General features: G+C 34.8%; 1 pseudogene; it reads left to right on the top strand.

Moving 5' to 3' along the window:
* Positions 1 to 1,496: 1,496 nt before the first annotated feature.
* On the top strand, positions 1,497 to 2,570 carry LOC113925381 (annotated as a pseudogene).
* Positions 2,571 to 11,247: the final 8,677 nt, after the last annotated feature.

Raw genomic sequence — 11,247 nt, 5'->3', positions numbered from 1 at the left:
CATTTATTAATATTTTTGGGGAGGGGAGAGATAATCAGTCTCCAATAGATAGATACAGTTGAGAAATACAGGTTCCCTCCCCCATCACCATAAGCAAGTGGGATGAAATCACATCTCCAGAGTAATTCTGCCCCTGACTCCCCTACACATGTACCAGCAACCTGGCAACGCATTATCATGTAATCTTTTGTTATCTGACCAATAATATCTCAAGTCTTTCTTCCCTTTTGGCCCTTCAACTATGACTTTGCTATGAGACTCACTTGAGGCAAATGGCACAATATTACAGTGGTGAAATTTGGCCACCTTTGTTGTTGGAATCAGGTGACAAAATAGGTTAGAATGAAAACCTAAGCCAGGAAAGGGCTCAAAGGATTATAGGCTACTGAGGTCTCTAAATTCTCATGCCTTGTCTGTACAAGTGTGGAGGTACTATATATTTTATCAAGCCCATCTATGCTTTTTGAATGAGACACACTTTATTAATGAAAATATATTTCTAGCATTCTTTATGCTACTTAAAAAATGAGTAGTGCTGATCAAGATAACAGGTAATAGAACTACTTATAACACTTCTCTTTGGAAGGTGAAATACCTGTTACCGTCTTTTAAATGTCAGATAAGCAACCCTGGACTATGTATTCCTGTTTATTTGGGGATATTTCAAATATTACCTAATGCCTCTAGGGGTAGATTAAAACTAACACCTTTCTATAAAATTTCTATAACACTATCCTAAAGTTTGTTTTTTTTTTTTTCAAATCACAGAAAATATGACATATTCAAGGCTTTCTGTGATGTGGTTCTCTTTACAATCTTCTCTAAAATTTTCCTTCTATGTTCCCGTCAAATAACTCACTGGACTTGAACTTATTCTGTGCCATTGCCTGCACTACTTTCTCTATCTGGAAAAATTTCTCTCTCCCTATTTCTATTCAAAAAATGTAATTCATCTTTAAAAGCTCATTTTAAAAACAAATTCTTTTTGCCTTTATTTACTATTCATTTAATAACATTCATAAACACATTTCTACATAGTTCCTTATATAAACATAAGTTTTCTATGTTATATATATTATTTATATATCTATACAAGCTATAGAGTTAATAACTATACTTCTAATAACAAATTTCATTAATCCCCTTATTTACTATACATTTATTGAATACAGACTATATTCTAAGTAATAGACCAAATGATATATTTAGTCCCTGAACTCAGGTAGCTTACCAGCAGGCAAGCCAGAGAAAAACAATGTGCTGCATGGTCTAGTGGAGAAATTTATGACAAATTTGCTGCTAAAACAGCCTGAGGAAAGGGCCTTCTAAGTCAGCTTGAGAGAATCTTGAAGGCTTTTCCAAAAAATACTACTTGAGGTGAGATTAAAGATAAATAAAAGCTGTTTTACTTTAAAAAGGCAAAGGAAGAGAAGTGTTAGAGAACAAAATTTGATTTTACAAGAACATATTGACTATTTTTGTACCTGGTTGTTACCATGTATGTGTGCCATGGTAAGAAATTTGAATCACATTTTATGGACTGTGGCAGCCATTGAGATAGGAAGCACAGGGAATGATTTCCAATTGCCATTTTAGAAAAATAAGATTGCCCCATGGAAGATAGATTGGGGAGGGCAAGACGGAGAGAGTGAATCAGATTTGCTAATGGTTCCAATGAGTAATGAGGAAGGTCTGAAGTAAGCCAGTAGCAACGTGAAGAGAGAGGGTGAAAATAGGACTAAAATATGGTATTTAATTAAAAGGCATTAACACTGTTCCTTTTCGTGGTGCCACAGAGGCAGAAGGCTGCTTCAGGAGGAAGCTGAACATCTCTTTCCCAGCTACTAGCTGCCAGAAACTCATTGAAGCGGACAGTGAACATAAACTTCATACCTTTTCTGAGAAGCATATGGCCCCAGAAGTTGCTGCTGATGCTCTGGGTGGAGAATTGAAGGGTTACACGGTCCAAATCAGTGGTGGCAAGGATAAGCAGGTGAGAGTGATAAACATGGCTTCCCCATGAAGCAGGGAGCCTTAACCCATGGTCGTGTCTTCCTGCTGCTGAGTAAGGACATTCCTGCCACAGACCAAAGAGTGTTGGGGAAAAAAAAAAAAAAAAGCAAATCTGTTCGGGGTTGCATTGTGGATGCTAATCTCAGTGTTCTCAACTTGGTCACTGTGATAAAAGGGGAGAAGGATATTCCTGGACTCACAGTCTACTGTGCCTAAGAGCTAGCAGAATACACAAACTTTTCAACCTCTCCAAAGAATATGATGTCCTCCAGTATGTTGTGAGAAAGCCCCTAAACAAAAAAGGTAAGAAACCTAAAACTAAAGTGCCCAAGATTCAGCATCTCGTTACTCCACGTGTCCTCCAATGCAAACATCGACATATTGCTTTGAAGAAACAGTGTACTAAGAAAAATAAGGAAGAGGCTGCAGAATATGCTCAAGTTTTGGCCAAGAGAATGAAGAAGGCCAAAGAAAAACTCCAGAAACAGATTGCCAAGCGACAGAGGCTGTCCTCTCTGACAGCTTCTACCTCTAAGTCTGAATCCAGTCAAAAATAAGATTATCTAAGAGTAACAAATAAATAAAATCAGCCATCTAAATAAATAAATAAATAGTATTAACATTATTGCTTATTCACAGAAAGTACGAATGAAGAGAGAGTTGGCAGTTAACTATTGGGCCTATTGTATCAGTGTGTGTGCCATAAACTGAGAGATGAAACCCAGAAGGAGAAGCACTCAGTAGAGAGAGAGGAAGTCAGTGGTTTCAGTTTAGAAATGTTGAGTCTGAGGATTACATAGGATGTCTAAAAGGTCCTTTTATATAGGATTCTAGAGTACATGAAAAAATACTGGATAGAAATATAAATTTGGGCTCATTGTTGTAAACTAGTAGATCAAAGAAAATGGGCATGAACAAGACTGCCTAAGTAAAGCAATAAAATAGAAGGAAAAGAAAGTGTATGCTTCAACCCTTGGAAATAGGATCATTTAAGACATAGATGGAGATAAATTTATTGGGTAGACATAGGAGGAAGCAGTCAGAGAACAAGAATGGAACTCAAAGGAACTGAGAGAATGAGAAGTGAGAGACTAAAGAATTTCAAGATAAAGAGTGTCTACATTGGGACACCTGGGTGGCTCAGTCGTTAAGCGACTGCCTTCGGCTCAGGTCATGACCCTGGGGTCCTGGGATCGAGGCCCGCGTCGGGCTCCCTGCTCAGCGGGAAGCCTGCTTCTCCCTCTGTCCCTCACCCTGCTCGTTCTCACTCTCTCACTCTCTCTTAAATAAGCCAATAAAATCTTTTAAAAAAAAGTTAAAAAAAGAGTGTCTACATTGTCAATTTCTCCAAAAGAGTAAGTAAAAGAAGAAGAAAAAAATCCATTAGCTATGATTCCTAGAAACTTAGAGGCAACCTTAGTGAAAACAGTTTCAGTGAAGCAATGGGGTAGAATATAGATAAAATAATTTATTCAATGTTGCCCTTATTCTCCCCTTAAATAATACTGTGAGGTCATTTTGTTCTTTTCTAATCCCCCCTACTATTATGCTATAATGACTTATTTTGGTTTTCACTCTAGCAGCTTGGAGTATATCTCATTTAAGAATTTCTGAATTATTTGATTTGTACATGATATTAAAAATAGTAAACTATTTTTAATTTTAATTAAAAACTTGTGCAAAAGCCCAAATAGGAAATTCATCTCTAAAAAGTATTTTCCTGTATATAAAACCCATAAATTCTATTTCCTAGGGAAAAAATTAATAGAAGTTCCATATCTGCTTATAGTGTTGCTTATGTATTTTGAATTTACATAGGGAGAAGAGGAGCTTATCAAGGCTTGATATTTTGCGACTGAATATGAATCCCAGGTGCTTCTTGTGGAAGAACAATGTGGAAGAGAATCAAATATTTTAAACTCTTGTGTTGCAGGGTTCATAACCTCAGGGATATGCAGGAAATCTAAGAAGTCAGGGGCTCAGTGGGAGAAGTGATGGCTCCAAGAGCAGCTTGGGCACAGAGAAGGTAACATGGGAGTCCATCCCATCACAGTTGTCCATTGTAGACAATAACTGTGTATGGCTCACCACTGAACTTTGGTTTTTCAAAACAAACAAATAAACAGAATGCCTCTCATCATCAAAACTGCAAAGTGTTAATTGTCCTGTGACACCCACCGAGCTTCAAATTCGAGACCAGGCAATAATCAATTGTGTATAGTCTGTAGTGATTCTCCCAAGAGCCATTGTGAGCCTTTCTACCACTTTTTACACTGTGCTTGCTGCTTTTGTGATTTTATTCATCTGGACCATGAGAATATACCACACGAGGTGACTCTGGACCTGGACTAGATAAATAATTAAACCTCAACTCAGCCAGAAGCTATCACTGCTGGATTTAGTTGACAGAAAGCAAGCGTGACTCCAATCCTGAGTGTGCAGACTTGGAAAAAGCCCTAAAGTGTCATGATATTTGCAATATGTGTGAATGACAATCTTTTTAATAGTTTCCTACCTCCTGTTTTCCCCAGTGATATTCTAGTAACCAGAAGCAGCCCGAGGGAATCTACAATGCTCTTTTTTTTTCTCCCTTACCACACAATAGCATAATTCAGCCTGTTGATGTTATATTCTTTACCATTGTTCAATCAGTCTGCTTAAAACATTAAATGTTCAAGATCGGCAGAAATTTAGAACTCTCTTCTTTAAAATCAATTTAAATTGCAGATATCTGTACTTAGCCTCAGAAATTCCACTGCAGTCGCTGTTAAAACAAGCAAATCAATGCAAAAGCCCTATTCTAAATGTACTAATGGTAATTTCTTTTTTAAAATTCAAGCCAGGTACCTTGGTTATCCATTTACTTTTCTTTTTTTTTTTTCTATTTCATGCTAAACGTGGGAATATCTATTTTAAAAAATAACTAAAAAAAAACTTTCTTGGGTAAGATCAACTTATCTCTCCCTACTAGATTCCTTTATCTCATATATACTTTTTTTTAATGCCCTAATTTTTTCCAAAGCAATAATTTTCTATAGACACAAAAAATCAGTACAACTTATTCAAATAATCTAGAGGTTCAAATAATGTCTAGAGAGGAAAAACAAATGCATTTAACATCTACTCAGTATGTCACTGGTGACAACCTCATTGACCAAGGCCATACTCATCCCTAAAAGCCCCTTGTCCATCCTTGACTGGATCGTAGAGATGTGCAGAAAGCTGTAAATATCATGGCCATGGGCTCAGCATCCTTTGTTTCACCCAATACCCATCCGCATTGAAGTCTTACTACCATCTCTGAACACTGCTTTGATGGGGAAGTAGTCCTTACAAAGCATAGGATTATCCTTCATTCCCTCACCAGTATTTGGGATTATCCTTCTCTTTCATAAGACTGAAAGATAATCTCTTCTATTTCCCTTCTGTATTACTTACTTCTTAAGCTTTTACATACAGAAAAAAAAAAAAAATCACAAAGAGCGGTCGCCTTCCCGAAATTCTGATTCAGGTATGCAAAGATCTCTGAGACAAGGAAACACTAGGGAACTTCCTACCAAAACGGAGAAGGAGGAAAGGGCCAGAGGTAGAAAACCCAAAGAGCAAACATCAATATCTCAAAAAAGTATCCTGCCGCCATGGTGGTTAAGAGCCTAGCCAAGCCTAGGGTCAAATCTCGACCTCGCCATTTATAAGTTGTATGACCTTGAGCAAGACATTCGACCTCTTTTTTCCTCAGTATTTTATTGAAGAATATTGTATAATAATATATATGCTAACATATAGAGAGAAAAGTACACTTACCTGAAATATATAGCTCAACACATTTTTTCAAGGTGAACAAACCTAGGTAACCAGCACCCACATCCAAGAAAGAATGCCATGAGACCCCCAGAAACCCCTCCTCTTAATACTCTTTTTCCCTTGCTAAAGTAACCACTATTCTGACTTCTAATAGCACAAGTAGTTACTGTTGGCTTCCAGGGACTCTGCCTCTTAGCCTCTTTTTCTTCATCTGTGAAACGGAGATTATAATAGTATCTTTACCCCAGAGGTTGTTGTGAAAATTAAATGAGTTAATATTTACGAAAGGCTTAGAAGAACCTACAGCATAGTAAAATAAAATAAATGTCTTAGAAGAATTAATGTCTGATTATTTGTTTAGTATAAGTTGTATGAACCTAACCTAAGAATTTCAATTAAAAATACGTAAATCCACACATGAGGAAGTAAATGAAGATCTACTATAATGGAACTGAAACTCAATTTCACAAACGTAGCCTTCACGTCTACAAATCAACCTTAGAAAAATATTGTACAGATTCCTTAGATTGGTTTGATTAAACGTAGATCTATATCTCAATGGTAATTTAACATGGTTTCTTTCTGAAACCCAACATTTTTTCCTCTTGTGAAATAGTTATACATCATATCATGTGTCATTTCAAAGAACTTCTAGATATTGTTAAAATTTATTTGTATTGAAAATTTTGCATGTTGGTCATATATACAAACTATTAACTTGAAAAAAGTAGACAATAGGATTACAAATCTTTGGATTGAGTATATGTGGTTATCAAATCTTAAAAATACACATTTGTTAAAGAAAATATATCTAGAGAAGATACACCTGCCATCAGATTAAAGTGGTTCATTGCATACCAAAGGGGCATGAGATCAACATTAAGAATGCTATTTCATTTATCACCATTTCCTGGTATTGATTTTTTTTTTTGTCCTTAGAAATAGGAAATTTTATACCTAAGCTGCCAGAAAGCAACATGACTTGACTCTAAACACCTATTTCTTAAGGGAAGAGAAGAAAAAAAGCAGAAAATAATTTTTAGAAAAATGCATAGACTAAAACACTATTTCAAGTAAATTTTAATATAGTTTTCTTTGTTTTGGTTTATTAACGAACATTTATGTGATGGCTTTATTTTTCTGAAAATCTTTGTACTGACTCACAAATTATGTTTCTAGTTATTCAGTGATACTACACAACTAAACAATTATATCTGAAGATACTATATCGTGTTACATTTGGAAATGCGTGCCAAAATGACCAACAATACTAAACTAAAAGGTGTGAATTTAAAAAAATATTTAATAAAGAAACTTAGAAATAGATCGTGTCAAGTTGAGAAGTACTCATTAAGAAGGGCGATTCTCTGAAGTTTCATTTCTACAAAAAAAAACCGTTCTGATATTTTTGAACTATATTGGAAACCCAAAAAAGCAAGAAAATATGTAGCCCATATTTGACAGACATCCAGTTGTTTTAGACTTGTTATGTTGCTGGGGAAAATATTTGAATTTTTCCTGGGCATATGATATCTGTGCCTTAGAATTTAGGCTTCAAAATATTTTCAAGTTATCAGAGGTAGTGCAGGTTTGTGAGTATGCAGCTGCTGCAGTCATAATAGTGCCCTGCCCTTGGAAGGGCCTCACCTTGTAATTTGATGACGCCATCTTGAAATTCTTAATTTTTGAACAAGGAGTCCCCATTTCCATGTCTTTTAGACCAGGTACATTAAATAAACTGTGCTGATTAGAAACTGATTAGAAACTCAACTCTGACATATATCTTCAATGGACATTCGGCCCATTTATTTCATCTAAGACCCTCTGAAAAGAATGTAAGCAGTGGCACTTGTCTTACCACATCCTTGAATCATGATATGTCTATGTAAATGGGCTACATGCTTTGGTCTTATTTCCCCTTGTGTCCCCTGGGAATTTTTTTTTCCTTTTGGTCAGTGATACCCTCTTCTTCTGTATCTTTAGACTCATCCTCCTCCATATTTGTTTACTTTTGGCCAAAATATGCCCAAATAGCCTTCATATTTAGAACAAAAAATGTGTCTTTACTAAAACTTTGTCTTCTATATAGAGGCCTATCCTTTTACAGCCAAGAATTCGAAGCATGATATTCTTTTCTTCTTCTTGAAAGTAATATGAACTCATAGGACATTGGAAAAATACATTAAACAAATTTTATTTTATTTTTTAAGATTTTATTTATTTATTTGACAGAGAGAGGGAGACAGTGAGAGAGGGAACACAAGCAGGGGGAGTGGGAGAGGGAGAAGTAGGCTTCCCGCTGATCAGGGAGGCCAACATGGGGCTCAATCCCAGGACCCTGGGATCATGACCTGAGCCGAAGGCAGACGCTTAACGACTGAGACACCCAGGCACCCTTACATTAAACAAATTTTAAAAGGCAAGATGTCATCCATAATTTTACCACCAAGAGAAAATAATGTTTTAGTATATGTGCTGCCAAAGCGAGCACAGAAAATAATGTTTTAAAATATAGTTCTTTCCCTTTTTCTAAGCATTTAACATACTTAAAAATCATATCACTTTTTCCCAAAGTGTGATCCATGAGAGGACCAAAGAAGGTCTTCAAGGCTCAGGTGATCCATGAGATCAAACTTAATTTCATAATAATGTTAAGATTTTAATTTTATTTTTTAGCATGTTCACATTTGCAAATACAGTTCAAATTTGCAAATATAAGTGAGGATAAGTAAAACCGCTATCTCCTTAGCCTGAACCTAGACAATGGCCCCAATTCATAGTATTAGTCATTGTATTCTTCACAGTCACATCTTGGGTGGGGAACTGGGGAAGCCTTTTGTACTTAAGAATGCCCTTGATTAACATAATAAAAATTTAAAGAAAAAAAAAGAGTGCCCTTGATGAAGTGATTTTTATTAATTTTATTAAATCTCAAACCTTAAGCACATTTTTAAAAATACTCTGTGATAACATGAGAAAAATGCATAAAGCTCTTCTGCTGCACAGCAAAGTAAGATATCTGACTCAAGGAGAAGCATTTGTGCCAATTTTTGAGATGTGACTGGAACCAACCACTCTTATCACGGGGCACCATGACTGACAGAAAACTACATTTATTCAGACTTGAGTACTTAGCAAAGACTTTTTTTTTTTTCTTCCAGAGATGAGCATAATGAAGCTGACACTTCAAGGGAAACCATAGACATATTTGTTGCCAATGATAAAATTCAAACTTCCAAGTGAAAATTAAAATTTTGGATAGCATGTAACCACCACTGTAGGCTTTATAGACTCCAAGTAAAGACTTTCCTGATAAGATTGGTGGTTATTTGGAATATGTGCATAACTCAAGAAACCAATATTGTCCAAGATCATGCATGGGTAAAAGAGGCATTCAAAGTACAAAATAGAACAATGGATTTTAATGTAATAGTATAAAAAATTCATATCAATGATTTCAGATTCTGTGTTGCGACAACCTTTAAGAAACTGCTACTTGTCCAGCTAAAATGCATTATCAACAAAAAAATATCAAATTATCTTCAAAGGCTACTTAAAAATTTCTCTCATTTCCAAGTACATATTTGTGTGAGGTCAACTCTTCTTCATATTTTTTATTCAAAAAACATTACAACAGTTGAATAAGGAAGCAAATAGAATTCATATAAATGGAAGCTACTTGGGACCTTTAATAATTTTTTATGAGCACAAATGATTCCTGAGATGAAAAATAAAGAAAAAATTTTAAAACTTTTGAAAGTTTGCTGCAATACATAATTTTTTACCCAAAATGTTTTCACTTAATATTATTTATTACCTGCCTAACACTTACTGGAACTTTTTTATTGAACTCTCTTCTACCTAGACTAGCAACTATTTGAGTCTGAGTCTTATTCATAGTCATATTCCCAATTTCTAGCAGAGTACTTAGCATAGTACTTAGCATCTGTTCTATAAATGTTTATAGAATGAATGAATTGGAATGGGACAAACCATAAACTTCAACAATATTGAGTTCCATTAAATTTTATTTCATGACTCACTGCTTGCTTTGGATTAGCTCCCATGTCCAGAAATGGTTACTGAATCTTTCCAGTACTTAACATGTGAATTACTCCCTGGAAACATCTAGTCAAATCACTTAACGATGAAGTTATTTTATTGAGTGGGAAGAGCTCTGATTCAAATACCTGATTTCTAATCACGATTTCCAACAATATTGATATGAAGTATAGTCTTGGAAAAAAAAAATTATGCTTTCCGCAGTTACAAATTTTACTCTTTGTATATCAAACATAAATACTTGAATTAAAACATGACAATACTTAGAAATTTTAATGCATCAGTGCTTCCCTATAGTATCATAAGAGAAAGAGCCACCTATGAAAGATCAGTGTACAAGCTCGTGCCCTGCAAAGGTATAGGTGCTAAAATTGCCCACAGTGTAGAAGTTATAAGATCAGAAAATTAAACAAAAATCTGAAAAACTACCAGAGAGGAATAATTATGTATTCAGTAGTTACTTGAAGTAATTTAGTAATTCAGCAATTACTTAAAGTAACAAGAAGCAGACTCTAAATAGTGTTCTTGTCAATGACAGTAGGTATGCACTTGTTTTCAAAGTGCCAGAATCCAATTTAAAATTCATTTTCAAAAATAGTGTGAAGTGAAGTGATTTTCAGACAGTTGAAGGCCAAAATCTTTATTATCCATAGATCCTTGCTAAAAATAATAAAGAGCTCTTGATTGAAATGGATGGGGTAAAATGTAAAAAGATATTATGAAAGAAAAAATAAATAGGAAAAAACAAGTTGATACACCTAAATCAGAACTGAGTATGAAAAAAACTAGAAAAATAAATGGGTGAAATAAAATTGAGGTCAAAATAAAATACTGGACTATAAAAACACAGAGATAAGAGGAAGGAATTATAGTACTCTGAATCCCCTTAAGGGTGTGGAAAATTCATAGTGATTATTCACATTAAGAAAATTTAATGTTAAGCTTGTATTTTTAAGATATAAAGACAGTAATAAAACTAATATAAATAGAATACATAAATTTTATGATAGTAGGGTGGAAAATGAGGTAAAGAACATTAGAAGATTGCAATGGAAGGCATGAAACAGGGAAAGAAGAAGGAAAGAAAAGCAGGATTAAGTAACACAAAAATAAAAGTTGAAATAAGCTAACGCCTTCCAATAATCATTGCATTAGTCTGGGTTCTCTAGAGAAACAGCACCAACAGGAGATAGATATATAGTAGGGGAGCTTTTAAAATTGATGAAAACAATATAAAAATAAACTGACACATAGCAAGTCTAAGAGAAAGCAGAAACTGGAACTTCCTCCTCAGTTCAGAAGATTTGCTTTAGAAAAACAGCTGTTACACAACAGAATGCACCACAGAAACTACACAAATATTCAAAT

This window comes from Zalophus californianus, chromosome 2 (assembly GCF_009762305.2).
Source record: "Zalophus californianus isolate mZalCal1 chromosome 2, mZalCal1.pri.v2, whole genome shotgun sequence".
Taxonomy (NCBI): Eukaryota; Metazoa; Chordata; class Mammalia; order Carnivora; family Otariidae; genus Zalophus; species Zalophus californianus.
Note: the sequence above shows the minus strand (reverse complement) of the source record. Positions and strands in the feature narration are given on the sequence as shown.